Source organism: Mustela lutreola, chromosome 13 (genome assembly GCF_030435805.1).
Source record: "Mustela lutreola isolate mMusLut2 chromosome 13, mMusLut2.pri, whole genome shotgun sequence".
NCBI classification, from domain to species: Eukaryota; Metazoa; Chordata; class Mammalia; order Carnivora; family Mustelidae; genus Mustela; species Mustela lutreola.
The window spans coordinates 39714713-39731976 of NC_081302.1; the positions used below are offsets into that span (position 1 = coordinate 39714713).

The 17264-nt window shown below is 36.8% G+C and overlaps 1 protein-coding gene across 7 annotated transcripts in view; it reads left to right on the forward strand.

Moving 5' to 3' along the window:
• The window catches only part of PCDH9 (protocadherin 9), a 902160-nt gene that overhangs the window by 177773 nt on the left and 707123 nt on the right, over positions 1-17264 (forward strand). The window lies entirely within an intron of this gene.

The following is a 17264-nucleotide window of genomic DNA, read 5'->3' on the forward strand; positions in this document are numbered from 1 at the left end:
GTTCCCTTTGGCTTCACTGAAAAAAGATTCTGTATTGCACTTGATCTCTCCACCCTTTCTCACACTATGAGCCGCTCTCTAGATGCCTGTTCCCTTTCAAACTGATAGGTTTGCTTTTTTGTTTTATTTGTCTTGTCCATATGGGCACCACCATACGGATATCTGCAGTGCATCAAACTCATCGTTGTCTAAAATGGCACTATCTATGCTCTGCCTTTGTAGCTTGTTTTACTAAATAGCATACCATGTCCTCAGACCAGAAACCCTGAATACACCTTCATTCCCTGCCCTATCTCTCCACAAATAAGTCACAAACCTTATTCTTTCTTCCTAATACACATCTCATGAATTTATAAACTTGTGTGTGTTTATATATAATTTATATAAACAGCTCACTTCCTCCTGTCCAGGTTCACCAACCACTTCTCCAAGCCTTTCATCTGAGTGCCTGCACCTCCCTCCTACCTGGTCTTCTTGCATCCACTCTTAAGCCACCTCTACTTGTGCTTTTTTTTTTTTTTTTTTAAAGGTGCTGTTGGTGAGATTACAAATATGATTCTGCAAGTAGAACTTCCCATGGATTTTTAGCTATCCTTCAGATAACCTCCCAACTCTTTAACAGGGCTTACAAGGTGATGTGAATACTGACTCCTCAGCCTCATTGATTTTAGCTCCTAGAGCCCTTCAGCCTCCTTTCTCTCCTAGCCTGAGGGTGTGCTTCCCCCACCTACCCAAAGCATCTTCCCTTTTCCCCTCCTCCACTCCTTAAAGGGATAACTTTTGCTGTCACTTCCGTGATATTTCTTAGTGTATCCCCTTGGCCCTTTCCTACTTGCCTTACTGCTGTGTTTGCTATGCACCCTGTTTGTTTACACTTATCCTGCTGTTGCTCATTGAAATCTCCCAGCACATAAGAACACCAAGTAATTATTTGGGAAACTGAATTTGGATTCAGAAACGCGAGGACCTAATCCCAATCACATCGCTTGTAGCTGAGTAACTTTGTGTATGCCATTTTAATTCCTCTGGGTTTTATTTCTCCCTTTTATAAAATATGGAGTATAATTTCGGTCTTGCATGGTTGCATTAAGTTTTAGTAATATCATAGAGTAGCTAACAGGGTACCTGGAACACTTAAAACACAGCATGCATGGCAGCTATTATCTGGATATTTCCCAATGTAAGTTCTTAAGCCTTCCAGTGACTTTAGTTGTATAATCTATTCATCCTGCCTACCAAGACCTAACAAATACTAAGATAGCTTAACATATATTAGGAGAAAGAGAGCAAAGTTGAGAGGCAGATGGTTTTTACCTGCCAAAGTTGTAAAAAATGACCAGTTTCCCTTAGGTCTTTGCTTACTGGCCCTTCACTACTTGATAATGGATTTTTGTGGTGTTTTACCTTTTTATTGTGCTTCTGGCATTTTAGCCTTAATTAAGAACCACTAATCCTTACTCCAGATCATGCAACCCATCTCCCAGAAAGATGGAGACAGGAGGAGGATGGTTAGCAAGTCAATGCCAATTTTAAACCAGCTAATGTTTTCTTTCCCTTTATAAATGTGTTTGCATTTTATAAGCACTTTCAGAGATAAAATGGTTTAACCTAAAGGCTGTAAGAGTAGGTATTTTCATTGCCAAGGTCAGTCTGGTAGGTAATTATTTTGGAGCAGGTTCTATTTAAGGAATCTTAAAACATTCTCTACTTTATCTGTGCTCTGAGTAGAGCCTGATTCCTAAGATGCTCTTGCATCTTCATTTGCAGCCATTAATACAATTCAAAAACCAAGTGAAGGAATAAGATTTCTAATCCCCCAAAGATCTATATATATTGCTTGTTGAGCTTTTAGTTGTACTTTTTATTACTAACTCTTGACATGTTTGTGTATGCTGAAGATTTCAATTAAAACAGACAGCAGGGTGATACTGAATCAATACTTGTTGTTTTGTATCTAGGGAAAAAGAAGCAATATGAAATATGGAAATCTGAAAGAATATAACTGCTCTAGTATCTGCTATGAGATATACCCTCTTGCTTGTCAGATAGACATGATTTTTAGAGCAGAGAATTTGTTGGCTTAACGACGACAACTTGCCGGTTTCATTAGTTCCATATCTTACTCTAGACAGAGTCACTGTTCCAGTCATTAAAGTACCAGTCCTAAGCTTCCATTAAGTTTGAGCCAAATGATAGCATCTTTTGGAAGTGCTTTGTACAACAACACTGTGCAGCCGAATACTGCTTATAGCTGAGTAAGCTTGTGATAACTTCACTATGAACTGGGTTCTGCTCTCTTTTGCATTCCTGATTCGGTTTAATTTTCATGAGCTTGCCAAGAACCTCAGTATTAGTGCTTCTTATAAATGCCCCGTGAAGATCATATAGAAAGAGAGTCATTCTTAGAAGAGTGGAAAATTTACAAATATAAATTATCAATACGGTAGGAATTGAGTGGGTGGAATCACTGATTGATTTTTATTATGGTAAATTTGTGGCTTTTTTACCCTTACCTGCTCAAGGGTGTGTGGAGAGGTTGAACAGATTAGATCAAAAGAATAGTGAATTGACTAAACATATTTAAGGAGCTCTTCAGAATAAATGCTATCAGATCATGGGTTATCTCTTGTGACCAAAATTTGGATGGGAATTCCTAAGAGTGAATCTCTAGTGAAGAAAATAATATATTTTCATTTTTAAAACCAAAGTATTTCATTATTGTCTGCCATACTGTGCATCCCACATAGCATCAGCCAGTCTGGGATTCAGAGAACCTGCGGGAAATTTTGTGACAAACATTTAAGGTCAACTAGATAACATTTTCATTCTTTGTGATTCCCTCTGAATTTCCTATTGTTCAATCTGAATTCATTGTTCTCCCAAGGCAAGAAGCCGAACAAACACTAACTGTTGGATATCTTGTCTTGCTGTCTATCTACAGAATTTTTTTGCTACATGCAGTTTTTTAGAATATGATAGAAAATAGTATTTATGTTTATACATTTTGTGTTTTTCTTGAACATATCATTTTCTCACAGATGCATTAAACTTCTTAAACTGTAATGTACAAGTTTCCCAAATTGGCAGTTATTTCATAGACAGGCAAGGTAAATATTTCCTTTGTTTGAAAAGTTAACCCTGGAGTAAAGATGAGGATGCAGAGTCAGGTGCCATTAAGTGCTTTGTGCCTTATTTAAAAGTGCATGACTTCTTTATAGTCATCCAATGGCAAAGATGCCTACAAAAGGTGTTAATAAGTTCTTAATATATATGTATATATGCCTCTTGGGCTTCCTCACCAACACTGAAGTGAGAACTCTTAACAATCAGCCCCTTGAGAAAACTCTTTTCACTGCAGGGAAGAAGAACCTGGTTGCTTTTTTTCATAATGCTTGGATCATGTTTCATCCCTATTGTTACAGATGCCCAAGTATAAAACAATCTGGTAAATGATTTTCTACAATTTATAGATTTCTCCTGTGAGCAACATTATCCCTTAATGTATGCTTGTAAAACAGTTCATCAGGACTCTATGCATCATATGCTCAAGTTTCTTTTTAAAGCAATATGCTTGGCCCATGAAGTAATAGCTCTATATCATTCAAATATTATCATTTTTACATTTATTCACATATTTTATTTATTTTTAAGATTTTATTTATTTATTTTTTAGAGAGAGAGAGCGTGAGCAGGGGAGAGGCAGGCAGGGGAGAAGCAGGCTCCCCTCTGAGCAAAGAGCCCAATGCAGGACTGGATCCCAGGACCCTGGGATCATGGGATCATGACCTGAGCCAAAGGCAGATGCTTAACCAGGCACCTCTATTCACATTTTAATAAACATAGCTTAGTATTCAAGAAAGCTATTTTCCACTAAAATAGTAATAAAAAATACCAATTAAGGAAAACTAAAAGTTAAAGGGTGTAGATACTTTTGAGTTTTAGACTATTAGAAATATCTGATTACAAGCCCTCACATCTAAAAAGTAATTTACCTTTCAAGGGTGACTAGAATTTTTGGTTTCCTAAGGCTTTAAGCACATGTCTCCACTGCAAACCCTGCAGGTACATCAGTATTATAATGTCTTCCACTGGTTTTGCTTTTAATTCAAGCTATAGCAGGCCCCCATGTTTCCCTGTCAGTATAACAGAACTAACCCAGCAGCAGATTCAATTCTACAGACATGATACGAACGCCTAGTGTGTACAAAAACTGTGCGAACCACTGAGCAGGACATACCTGTGAATAAGGCCGAGGCTCTGCCTCTGAACTGCCCACTATCTAGGGGGAGAGGCATAAGCTTTATTGAGCTATTAATTAAAGCCAACTAGCTGCGGAGTTAGCAGGCCCAGGGAAACTCCATTCAGCATACATTTGTTCTGTCTCCCTCCCACCCATTCACCATTATCTTTGTTTTCCCATGCAGGCTGATTTCTTTCTTTTGGCGTCCTTCCTTTGAGGCTGAGAGTATACATCTGTGTGGGAGTAAATGCCCCCAGTCCCTGCACAAGCACATGAAAACAAACAGAAGGGAGAGGCAGCGTGTTATGCGTTTAGAAGCATGGCCTTATTCCCCTTCACTCCCGACAATGTCACTTCAGGCCCTGAGCATATGGGCAAGGGCTTGTCTTCAGAGCCACTCATGGCACATAAATAAAATTTACTTTACCTTCCTGGAAAAATGCAGTGTTTGTGAACCACTTGGGAGAGGGATGGATTTATGCAAGGGAAAAAAATACACCCAGTCAAGCTATTAAACACTTGTTTCCATTGCCATTTTCAGTCACTAGGCTATGAAAGAGGAGCTCTCATGTTAGACTATAAGGATGTACAAGTGTTTGGATCCTTTTTGAAGTAAATTGCTTGTCAAGATTTCTTTTAGGGATCAATTTCACTATATCTTTGGAAGCCTAGGTTTTTGAGGTCAGTTATCAAGGATTAGGGATGAGCAACATATGTAATGAGAGAAGTAGCAGAGAAGTTATTTTTTCTATTACTGAAAAGAAGTGCAATATCAGAAACAGACATTTCTCAAGTAATTAATTCTTCTAAATTGATTTTTTCAGAGAAATCTGGTATAGAATGCACCATGCTTTTGTTGATTAAGAAAGTGATACTATGTTCTATAGTGCTTTGGGGTAAATCTTAAAGTTTAATTAATAATCTTAAAATTAATTAATTAATTAATTATCTTAAAGTTAAGCCATGAAGGTCCTTAAATCAACTTTTCCAGTTTGACATTCATATATCAATTTCACTATGCATAATTGTAACATTAGGAGAGTTGACTTTTAGTCTAGGTCTGGATTAGAACACAAGATCTTGGTGGCATGAGATTAAGATCCTGTTTTATTTGGAATGGCGTTATACGTTTTCATTAATATGTTTTATATTGCCTAAAGGTATTACACTTATTCCTTCCTGTATCTATTTGTGAAGTTGTATCAAGAACTTCTCATGATGAAATGTGATCCCAAATTGATAGACAGCAAGGCTGGGAAAGAAATAGAGCATTCATAGAGAGGACCTTCTGGATGTCAATTTCCAATGAACAGAAGGAGGGAGGGTCCTTATATGCAACTGTATATTTTGCATAACTTAACCTTTGAAGTACTGAGATTTATTTATATATATGAAATCAAAAGAAAATGCCATTCTTTTCTATTGCAGATGTCCTTTTGGTTAGAGCTATAATTAGAAAAACAAAACTTGAATATTTAGAAGGTGTTTTGTTTTTACTTGGGTGGGGCTTGAGGAGGAAAGAGAATGGCAAGTGTACTTCTGCAGGTGCTGTCACTATTCAACTGAAGATTTCATCACGGTGGAGACAGTGAGCACCATGGCCTTTTGGAGAAGGCATTAGAGTGGGGTTTTAAGAAACCTGGATTCTAGCTCCCTCCACTAGTTAATGTTAACCACTAGTTAATGCAACCATAAAAACCTCACTAATCTTGTCTCATTGCCTCTCCTGCATTCTCCATTAGCATTTTATGTTATATGCATATTATCTGAATATGTATATATTATATCATGTATCCTGTGCTTATTATGCAAGTATGGTGATAAGTCCTTAACATGCATTGCTTTATTTGAAATGTCTTCTCAGAATATTTACTAGATTATATTGAAATTATCTTTGTGTAAGTCTGACTTTCCTGTGTGACAGAAACTATAATTTATTGACATACTGGGTGCTTATTAAGGTTTGTTAAGAGGAACTGAGCTTTTATGTCCCTCATTTCTCAATTGTTTGGTTTTTTATTTTGTCAAATAAAAATATGATTATATTTTCTTCTCATCAGGGTGAGGAGGGTTTTCTTAGTGTTTTCCATATTGTTGTTATGTTATAGTTTAGCCATTTTTGGGTATACATTTCCTGTGTTATCATAGATCATTGCTATTTTAATTTTATGTTTATAGCTCAGATGACTCACTCAGACACAGTGAAACATTCTCTCAATAGGTTGTTCTGAATGATAAAATAAGCAAAAACATCATAGATTCTCAGTTCCGTGAGACAGTAAAAATATGTAGCAAAGCCACGGGGGTTGCCAAAATCTTTGATCTTTACTTTTGATCTTTACATTGATCATTGCAAACTTGACCTTAGGTCTTTTAAAAAAGCTCTGCCTCTTTATATTTTTGTATTTTTGTGATGCAAATATTAATGTATTTACTAAGCTTTATCAGTTTTATCAAACAGAAAAAAAGTTTGTTTGATTCACCAAGATTGTTATTCTGTCCCTGTTAATCTAAAAACATCTTTCAAGAGTTATTTTCTAAAATAGCGTTAGGGTCTATATCTTAAAAGCTGAGTGTAAAATCCATTAGCAGCCCACACCGAGGGCTAATTGCTGGAGTGTAATCTTGGCAACATTTTTATAACTGCTAGTAAGGCCCACATAGCTAAGAGGGTACATTATCTTATAATAATTATATTCTCGGGGGGCTTTGTTCTTAACATATTAAATAGTGTGAATAATAGCATGGGCCTTTGGCCGAGGACGGAATTCTGATCTGTTGGGATGAAGATCTCCTGCTAATATAAACTATGTTTCAGGTGTTTCAAGTTTATATTTGGGGTGAATGAGTTCCATTTAGTTAAATACTCTTCCTTTTTCCCTTTCTTTTTGTCCACTAAAACACCCCAGTACCATTCAGAAGGAGAGGAGGGAATAATGAAAAATAAGGATAAAAAAACAAGGAGAAAATGAAAACAAAAACAAAACAGTCCAGAAGTAATCAGGGGACAGCAGTCATCAGAGTTTGATGGGCAGTTTCTTTCTACACTGTTCTGGACAACCAAAGTGAGGCCAAGTGTTTATTCCTTTTGGAAAGGAATATTGCAGTTTCTCATCATATTTAGTTAAGTTTCAGTAGGCATGATAGGGACAATAAAAAGATTTATAGGATTTATGTAAGGAAGGGGTGGTAAAGAATAAAATAGAAAGGGAAATTTGAGTCATTATTATAGAATAACTCAGACTCAACTGAGAACATTTACTACATCAGGCACTAAAGTTGTATATTAGGCACTAAAATGGTAAGGATGCTAGGCTAGCTAGATAGAGGACTCTGTTTTTAAGTGTTATTTCACCCAGATCTTTGCTGTGGCTCCCCCTATCTCTTGGAGATCTGAGTAACCTTTTCTGTCTCCCTAGTTCCTTAGATCCTGTGCATGTCTCAGTCTCCGCTCCCCACCCCCATCTGTCAATTCCCGAGGGCTGGCATTTCCATTGTCCGTTACATTTGTGCCTGTTGTCTATGCATAGACAATCTCACTTCACCTGATATGTCCAGATATCTGATAGGATATCAGACCCAACATCCTCATTTTTTCCCATTAAAAAAATCCATTTACAGCAAGCATTTTACATTTTAAGTAATTTTGCAGAAGATTTCAGAGGCCATCCCCTGAAGCTGCTTTCTCTTTACCCTCTTTCTCCCATTTCACTGGGAATAATTTCTCCCCCTTCTCTGGGGCCCTCATACAAACTGACATCCATGCCCTTAAGGGGCTTCCCCACCACCTCCATGAATTTGCTCATTTTCTTGAATTATTAATGTTCAGTAAGATTTAGCCACAGCTTTTCCTATCTCTGAAACTATAGTGTAAAGTCAGCAGCCTTTGGAAGATCCCAGGATATACTTTAACATCTGCCATTCCACTTATGATACTCCATTGAAAGCATTAGATTTGTTTTAAAAGGGATGGCCTGGAGCAAGCTCCCAGCGTAATTCTCTTGGGGCTAAAGAAATGAGTGAGTTATTGCACTTCTATGTGCATGTGCATATATTGTGCACAAATACACACTTCCATACATGAAGATAACACAGTGAATACTTTTGAAAAGCCCTAAGAATTCCACATGGAATTGGCATTTTGGGTATCATTTTGATAGCCATACAAAATGTGATACGAATTTTAATTTCTTCTTTCTATCCCTTCTAGTAATGGAATTTTGTTTTAAGATTATATTTCTTACTATTTTCTGATGCAATGGATATTCAAGCTTCTCTTTTAAAAAATGATACTGCTTTCTTCCATTTTTCCCCCTTTGAATGTAGCTTCAGGAAAAAGGAGTTTCAGAAATTGGCCCAGTTTCTTCTTGACCTTTGTGGGCACTTTTGGTTGTCTGCTCAGTATCTGTGACTCCACTTCTCATTCCCAGTAGAACCCTGATTGTGATTGGGTTTCTTCCTTGATTCCAGCCCTCTTTCCAGGGCTGGAACTTTGTTCAAATGAGCTAATTCTATTAATATCATTCTTCTTCCCTAGGTTAGGGATGGATTAGTCTAAACTAGTTTAAACTAATTTGAAAAGAGATTTGCAGTGGTCTGCTTAAAATTTCTATGCATTTATGGGGCACCTGGGTGGCTCAGTGGGTTAAGCCTCTGCCTTTTGCTCGGGTCATGATCTCAGGGTCTTGGGATCAAGCTCAGGGTCTTGGGCTCTCTGCTCAGTGGGGAGCCTGCTCCCCCCACTCCCCACCAACCGCCGCCTGCCTCTCTGCCTACTTGTGATCTCTCTCTCTTTCTCAAATACATAAATAAGTAAAATCTTTTTTTTTTTTAAAGATTTTATTTATTTGACAGATAGAGATCACAAGTAGGCAGAGAGGCAGGCAGAGAGAGAGAGAAGAGGAAGCAGGCTCCCTGCAGAGCAGACAGCCCGATGTGGGGCTCGATCCCAGGACCCTGGGATCATGACCTGAGCTGAAGGCAAGGCTTAACCCACTGAGCCACCCAGGTGCCCTAAGTAAAATCTTTTTTAAAAAATTTTTTATGCACTTAAAGTAGACAAGAGGAAGCTCACACAACTTTCCTACAGGACCTCAACAAAGTCACACATGCATAATCATGATTGTTACACTGGGGGGCCATCCCATGACCATCGGAGATAGCACACTAATGATGAAACAACTACAGACCACAAACATATAAAGGAGCTGGAAATTGATGGTGGTATTAAACCTCCAGATCAACGAATGCTGACACGTGCTCTAACTTTGGATTCTTGTTAGAGGAACCACTACTTTTCCATGTACTCTAAGCCATTTCTTCCCTCTTATTAAACCACTGTAAACATCTTCCTGTTACTTTAGTCTATGTTTTCAGTGATTGCATATTTCTGTCTCAATGTCCCATAGGCCCTGCAGTTACGTCGCATTATGTTCATTGTACTATTTCCTGTATGCTTTATCCCAGTATTTGTTACTGCCATTCAGTTTGTCACAGAAAAGAAATCTTAGATTTTTCCCTCTTCCTCCTTTCTTTTTCACTTTTCACATCCAACTGATCACTAAGTCTTATTGATTCAAACTTCTGGATAGCTCTTAAATTCATACAGTCCTCTTATGCCTACTTCAACTGGCTTACTTCAGTCCTTAATCATTCTTTATGTGGATTGCTGCAATAGATGCCAATCACTTTCTTGGCCTTAACATCTCTTCCCCCAGCAATCCAGTCTCCAAAATTACTTCTAGGAAGAGCTTTCTGAAATACAAATTTGGCATGTCATTTTCTTGCATAAATTTGTAAGCAATTTCCTATCCCTTGAGGATAAAGTCCCAAGTCTTTTTCATGATATTTAAGACATGCTATTTTCTCTTTTCATTTTAGTACCTTTCCTAGCTTATTACTGTATAAACCCCTTCTTCCAAGTAAACCGAATTTTCCCAAATTCCCCAGATTTGACTTTTTTTTCTCACAAGTTGATGGTTTTTCAAATTCACCTCCTTCCATGGACTCCCTCTAGTTTATAGTATTTGTGTATGGCAAATTCTTTTATCCTCACAGATTGTCAGGGATTAACTTTTATGTAATTGCTACCCTAACACTCCTTAGGAAGCACTGGGTCTTTCTCTACAGGGCTCCTGCCATGTCATCGCATACCTCTATTAGAGCACAACAAAGCAAATTCTAATTGTTTCTTTTCTTTTCTATTTCTCTATTAAACCCTGAACTCTTGGAGCTAGGCACCATTTGTCATTGTATTTCTGATATTCTCATTGTGCCTGGCACATAGCAGACAAGTCATGTTTGTTTTCTAATGACTAGAAAGAGAGTTGCTAATGCAAAGACTAAAGGCTATCTATATATGATGTCAGCCCAGTTTGTTAAAAAGGAAAATTTCAGAAAGTTAATTGTTCTTTTTCAGCTATCCTTGTAATAACATGTGACCAGTTTTATATTTGTTTTGGTCATTTCATTTTGTTTTTCACTTAGATACTTGAAGTTACTTTGTAGTTCTGTATTGATTTTTTGCTCTGGAAAGTATTCAGTAACAGGAGATAGGGTGGATTTGTCTGACATGAGAATTTAAGCCACTAATCAGAAAAACAATGGAAATCACATTTTTAACCACAATTATTAATTACATGTTATTAATTAAATGTATATTCTGTCCAATTTAGGGGTAGATTATAGAACTTAGAGTATACTCAGAAGATGTCTTCTATAGCTTATTGTGGGTGAAGATGTTGTAGTTACCAGGATAGGCTAGGTCATGCTGTAGTAAAACTAAACAAAGCATCCCCACACCCCTCCCCAAACCCCAAGAGGCTTAATGCCACAAAACCTCATTTTTCACTTATGCCACAAGCTCCATGCATGGCAGAACACCTCTATTCCATGCACTCGCTCAGGGACCCAGACTGACAGAATGTGCCCATCCTGCAGATACACCCTTAGGAACATTGCTCCTCCCTGACGAGGTCGTCCAGGAGCAACTGGGACACCAAGCTTCATTTTGGGAACAAACAGACAAGAATTATGCAAGGATTCCCCCCCCCCCATCAAAACTTGCAGGTGACACAATTCATTTGAATCGCAATTCTGTGGCAAGAACTAGGTATATGGCCTTGTCTAATGCCAAGGGGCTGAAAACCTAAGGGAGCAAATAGCAACCGTGACTGTTAGTGAGTAATTCATTCTACCACAATCTTACGATACCCCTTTCATAGATGGGGCTATGGTAATACAGTTTTGGACAAGTTAGTGAAATTTGTGAGGAGGCAGGGAGAGAAAGGAAAGAACTTTTCTTTCTTTCCAGGAAAAATACTGCTTTTCATTTGAGACTCAAGTTCTGTCTCTCTTTCCCCTCTTTGTTTTGGTCATTTATTGGTCTTTATTTATCTGTTTATTTGGATTTGCACTGAATTGCATATAGAGGATTAAATGAAATATAAGTAACATATTAAAAGTAATACATCATCCTACTGTTTTTATCAGCATTTCTCGTTCTAAGGTGCACTTCCCAACTGTGTTTTCATTTTATTTTAATTTTTAAAAATATTTATTTATTTGAGAGAGAAAGAGAGAGAGTGCCTCACATAAGCTGGGGAAGGAACAGAGTGGGTGGAGGAAGAGAGGGGGAGGGAGAGAAACAACTTGACTGGGTGCTGAGCATAAGTGCCAAGCGGAGCCTGAACCTGAAGGTTGTGACCCGAGCTGAAACCAAAATTATTGTGCTTGATCTGAGCTGGAACCAGGAGTTAGATGCTTAACCGACTTAGCCACTGAGGTGCCCCTAAACTGTGTTTTTAAACATGAAGGGGAGCATGTTGGCCGATAGCCCTCAGAAGTTTAAGCATAGCCTGCCCACACTTCCTTCAGGTTCAGCTGTGCCCTGTTGCTCTAATGAAGGGAGGACCTCCTATGAACCCTCCTCCATTTGGGTTTTATTTCTAGGTAGGCTCTCGTCATTAGTGTTCCCTGGACATCTCCACACCCTACTTGCTCAGTCAACATGGGATTAACATTAGGAGCACATTTGTTATTACAGGTAGTGTCTTAAAGAGGGCCTGGTACTTGGTAAACTTTTATGTGTATTAGTTATTTTATCTTTGCCCACTGTTCCAGGAGAAGTCTTAAAGAGGATTTTATCACCTTCGCTTATATGAAATGCTCAAGTCTTAATTAATTAATGTGATTAGTAGATCAAATATATGAATGGCTGGGGTATCATTTGCCCAACCTTGGAGCATGGAGGGATGTGTTGGTCAGCTGCATCTGACAATTTTGAACTGATTGTTGGGGAGGGGGATTCCTTGGAAAAGAAGAGGATCCTTGGAAACAAAAGAGATAGACAAAATGCCTACTCTGCTTATTACCCAAATAAACATTAGTGTATTCATTTGGAATTGTCATATGCATATATGAGGAGTACTGATGAAGTCTCATTTTCTCTGAAAATACAGTATCTATCAATATTTTTATACATTATTCAAATTATCAGTTATAATGTAGGGAAATATTTCAGAACAAATCGAGGATACATAAATTTTTAAGTCCTGAAGAAGTAGAAATTTCCCTTCTGAAATAAGAATAAGTATTTCATGACTTTAGGAGTCAATTATTTAATGAAACTGTAGTTTGTTTTATTTGTATAGATGAATTTTTATTGGTTCTTCAAAATAAAAAGCTTTTACCAGGAAAATTTGTTGTATATTTCTTACCTGCAGCACTCCTCTGTGCCCGTATTGTGTACTGCAGTTTTTAACCTGAGTTAAAAATTTGATAAGCAATTGGTTATTGAAAAACATATTTCTAAGTTTTTAATGGAATCTTATTGTTTACTTTTATAAATAAGTCATATTAATGTGATTATTACTTACGTGCTTTCTTTTCATGAAGAAGAGTAGATTGAGTGCTTTTAGTATTAGATTTGTAATATCATCAGGAAATTGGAAAGTTTGATTCAAATCCAATAAATTTAGATTTGGGTATGTGTATGTTAAGGCAAATAGCTATGTTATTTCTTTATTAGTAGTTACATTAAAAAAATAATACTTTAAATATACCAAATTACATTTTCCTAAAATTCTAAACCTATGTCTGCACATTTAAATTATTGTATTTATCTGTAGTGATTATGTATTATATAAACACAATATATATTGTAAATGCATTTATAATGATCATAAACATAATCTCTGTATTCTTATTCTCTCATGTCTATGGTGATTTTAAAGTATCCCTGAAAAATGTTTGAAATATGTGACTTCATGATATAATCAGTATTTAGTATTTTTATTCTAAAAACAGTTCTTTTAAATTAAAATTTAATTTGTTTTATAATATAAACCCCCAAATAATTTCTTAATCCTGGTAAGCAATCTCAGAGCCTATTTCCTTGGATTCTAGGTGAGTTCTTGACTTCAAGTGGAATTTCATGCAACTTACTTTAAAGTGTTTGTGATTTCCATTTCTGGTGTAAAACAGCTGTTTTCATCATTCCCATATGAGCTGTTATTTATATCTTCATGGTAAGTTTCTAGGAATTCCTTTTCACTGGACTGTCTCATGACATATTCTGAAATTTGCTATCTTCCTCCCAGCTCTCTCATTACTAACTCTTTCCATTTCTATCGCAGTGATCTTTTCACTATTTTTATTACCAAAAAATTGTTCTCTATGCCAATATTCCAGTATTCTTATTGCTCGGAAAGACATTTCTCCATTGGCCAAGAATTAAGACTTATGGGATTAAATGGACTACTCCATATTCTCATGTTGGTCTTCTTTATCAGTTCCTATTACTTTCATCTTGCTGAGATACTGAAATATATAGCAGTAATATGCTTTCATTTATGAAGTGGAATATTCCTGAACCACGACCCATATGAGATTTTCCATCTCTCTCATTCCTGTGATCTGTGACAGTAAGCTTGGTACCAGAGTGGAACTTTCACAGTAATTCTGTCATCTGAAAGCTATAATACGGTTCTCACAGGAAGAGCTCTCCTAGTATCAGTCAGATTTATACAGCATAACAAGAATAGCATTGTGTACTCAACACAAACCTCAAAATTTCTTTAAGATGATCCATATAAATCCAGAATCAAGACCTCATAATTGTGTGTTAATACTTTGCATCATAAGAGGTCACAAAGGTGGCTATCGTCATAGTTAGCGACAACAAGAAAATAACCCTTAAAAATGGCACTTTTAGAATTGAAAATTTATAGTGGAATATCATATCTGTTCAGAGAATACCTACAGTAAAACTGCAGAAAATTTAAGTATCCCAAGACTCAGGGCTAGGAGTCTGTATGAGAGAGAAGCAGCTAAGTCCAAAAACTGCTTCTGTGCAAGCCAAACAAGCAACGTAATGTCATGATTTCATCTTGACAAAGTGAGCCTTTTTCTCCCAGTTCCAACACTGCTTAATCTGGATTTTGAAAGAAGTTGAACAAAAATCCACAACTTCTCTTGAACTGACTTAGACTTTTCCTCCCTATGAAACAGCAATCAGAAAAAAGTGTAGGATTTTGTGGAAAGTTGAAAGGGATGTAATCAGGGATTGAGGGGTACTCTAAAGCTGCTTTTAACTAAGTCTGTGGGGTAATCTGAAAACTAGATCCTCCAGTGTCGGTATATGCTAAACCCCAGTTTTAATTTACAGCCCATCACATAGTGTCCTCGGCAGTGATTCATAAATCCCCATTTCAGCAGACCACTGCTGCATGATAATGGTGCTTTCTCTGGAGCAGCTTCTATCTCTGCTAAGCCTGTGTCTCAGGCCATGAAGGCTTCTGCTTGGAGAATACCACCCAATGCCAGTCTTATCAAATGCATAGCCTTATTGAAAATGTGCCGGTGCCTCATATTGTTATGCCGGTTCATGGTCATTAAAATTTTATCATATAAACCCTGCTGTCTGCACAGAAGAGGAATTGAAAATGTTGGCAAGAGATGACCACATATTTTATCAGAATCTCCTAAAAGGGAAAACCAACATGTTTAGAGCAGGAAGGAACCAAAATAACATCGCCTTTAATTTAAATATAACAAAATGTCAAAACCCCTGAAACTGACATTTATCTACTACAGTTCATTTTCACATTTTCCTTGAATGTTTCAGTCTCCCGAAGTTGCCTGACAGTTTGATCCAGTTGCACATGATATGATTTTCATATGTTTCTCTTAGAAAGCTGATATTAATCAAAGGATGCCACTGAGACCCAAAGGCAGCACGCTATTGATTGCAGTGTTGACTTATCAAAGGGCTGAGAGATTGTGGGCTTAGCGCTTTATGTAGGAAGAGAGATTTCAATGGCTGGAAACCTGATTTAGGGAATGTACTTTAGCTTGTGAACACAGATAAAATATGGAACAGTGGGGACAAAACCCAATCTCACAGGATCCACAACATTTTCGTTAAATGCCCATGCATTCTGCTCTCCCATCCACCCATATCCCTCCATACAGTTGTGTCTGAATACATTTTGTTTATTGTGAGATGTGGCATTTCATGTTACTCATTTTTAGATTTAGAACAGACTGTAACTCTACTAAAATGCTCATGTGCTGTTCCAATTTTCATCAATGGTATGAGTAATCGTTTTAAAAAGAGAAAATCTATCAGAGCTTTGAAAATATATGGGAGTTGTTCTTTCTTGTCTGATTTTAACATTTTATTGTTTGTAATAGTTGTAATTATTACTGTCTAAGTTTTCAAGGTTATAATCAGAGTGTATTCAGTTAACTTTTTAGCAGATGAGAAAATCAACCAAGGACAAATGTTGGATTATGTGCTACACTGGTAAACGCTTGTATTATTTTGTGTATAGATAATACAAGAGTTCCCATCATTGGTAAGCAGTGTCTGGATAGTAGTATTCCAGAAATAATAATAGATCCACTCTCATTTATCATTTTCTCTTTAGCCTTTTGAGATTATTGTAGAGTTAGATGGGGAGATATCTTGATCCCAAGCAAAGTTAATTAATTTGTGTTGACATTTACCTTAGGTGCCTATCATACTCATTTTTTCTCTAATAAGTCAAAATTTAATGTATAATTTAATTTAAAAATATATTTTTTTTAATTTGACAGAGAGATCAGAAGTAGGCAGAGAGGCAGGCAGAGAGAGAGGAAAGGAAGCAGGCTTCCCTCTGAGCAGAGAGCCTGATGTGGGGCTCGATCCAGGACCCTGGGATCATGACCTGAGCCGAAGGCAGACTTAACCCACTGAGTCACCCAGGCGCCCTTATAATTTAATTTTAATATGTAGTTTGAATTAATATATAGTTGTATATTTATTTGAGGTAGTCTTTGTTTTTACAGAAGCCCAGTTTCTGAGTTTAGTTTTAAAAGCTTCAAAAGATAATAGAAGATGAGGTTGTGATGAATAATTGCAAGTATTTGCTTAAGAAATTGAAAACTATGTACAATTCTGTGAACATGATTCTGTCATCCTGGAAATTCTGAGTAAATACAGTGAAGAAATTTAAGTGGGGATTATATCTATTTATTGTATGTAGTATATATGCATATAAATGTTATATTTAACACATTCATTTAAGAATAAAGCTGGTCAGGATATTTTGATAAGGGACGTATGCCTTCTATATGACTTGCATAGGTTGGAGAGTTTATGCCTGCCGACCACTGTACCCTGTAGCCTACTCTTGGTCTGAAATCTATTGAGGCAACAACAGAGCAAGTTTATCAGCTCAGATTTCATGATGTCATAAGGAAATTAATAATTTCTTGATAATAATTGAGTCTTCCTTCTTTTTTCTTTAAGCATTATATGACATAGCTATACATATATTCATATATGAATATACACTATATGCATGTAGGTACATATACCAACAGACCACAATATTTCAGGACCACTGAATTCATGATGTAACCATACAGTTCTTTTCAGTGGGAATGTAATATTATTCTCGGACTGACTAGCATATTTAAACAAATCAACTAAACTTATAGCAATGAGGTATTCCTGAACTTATGTTTATTAAATCATACT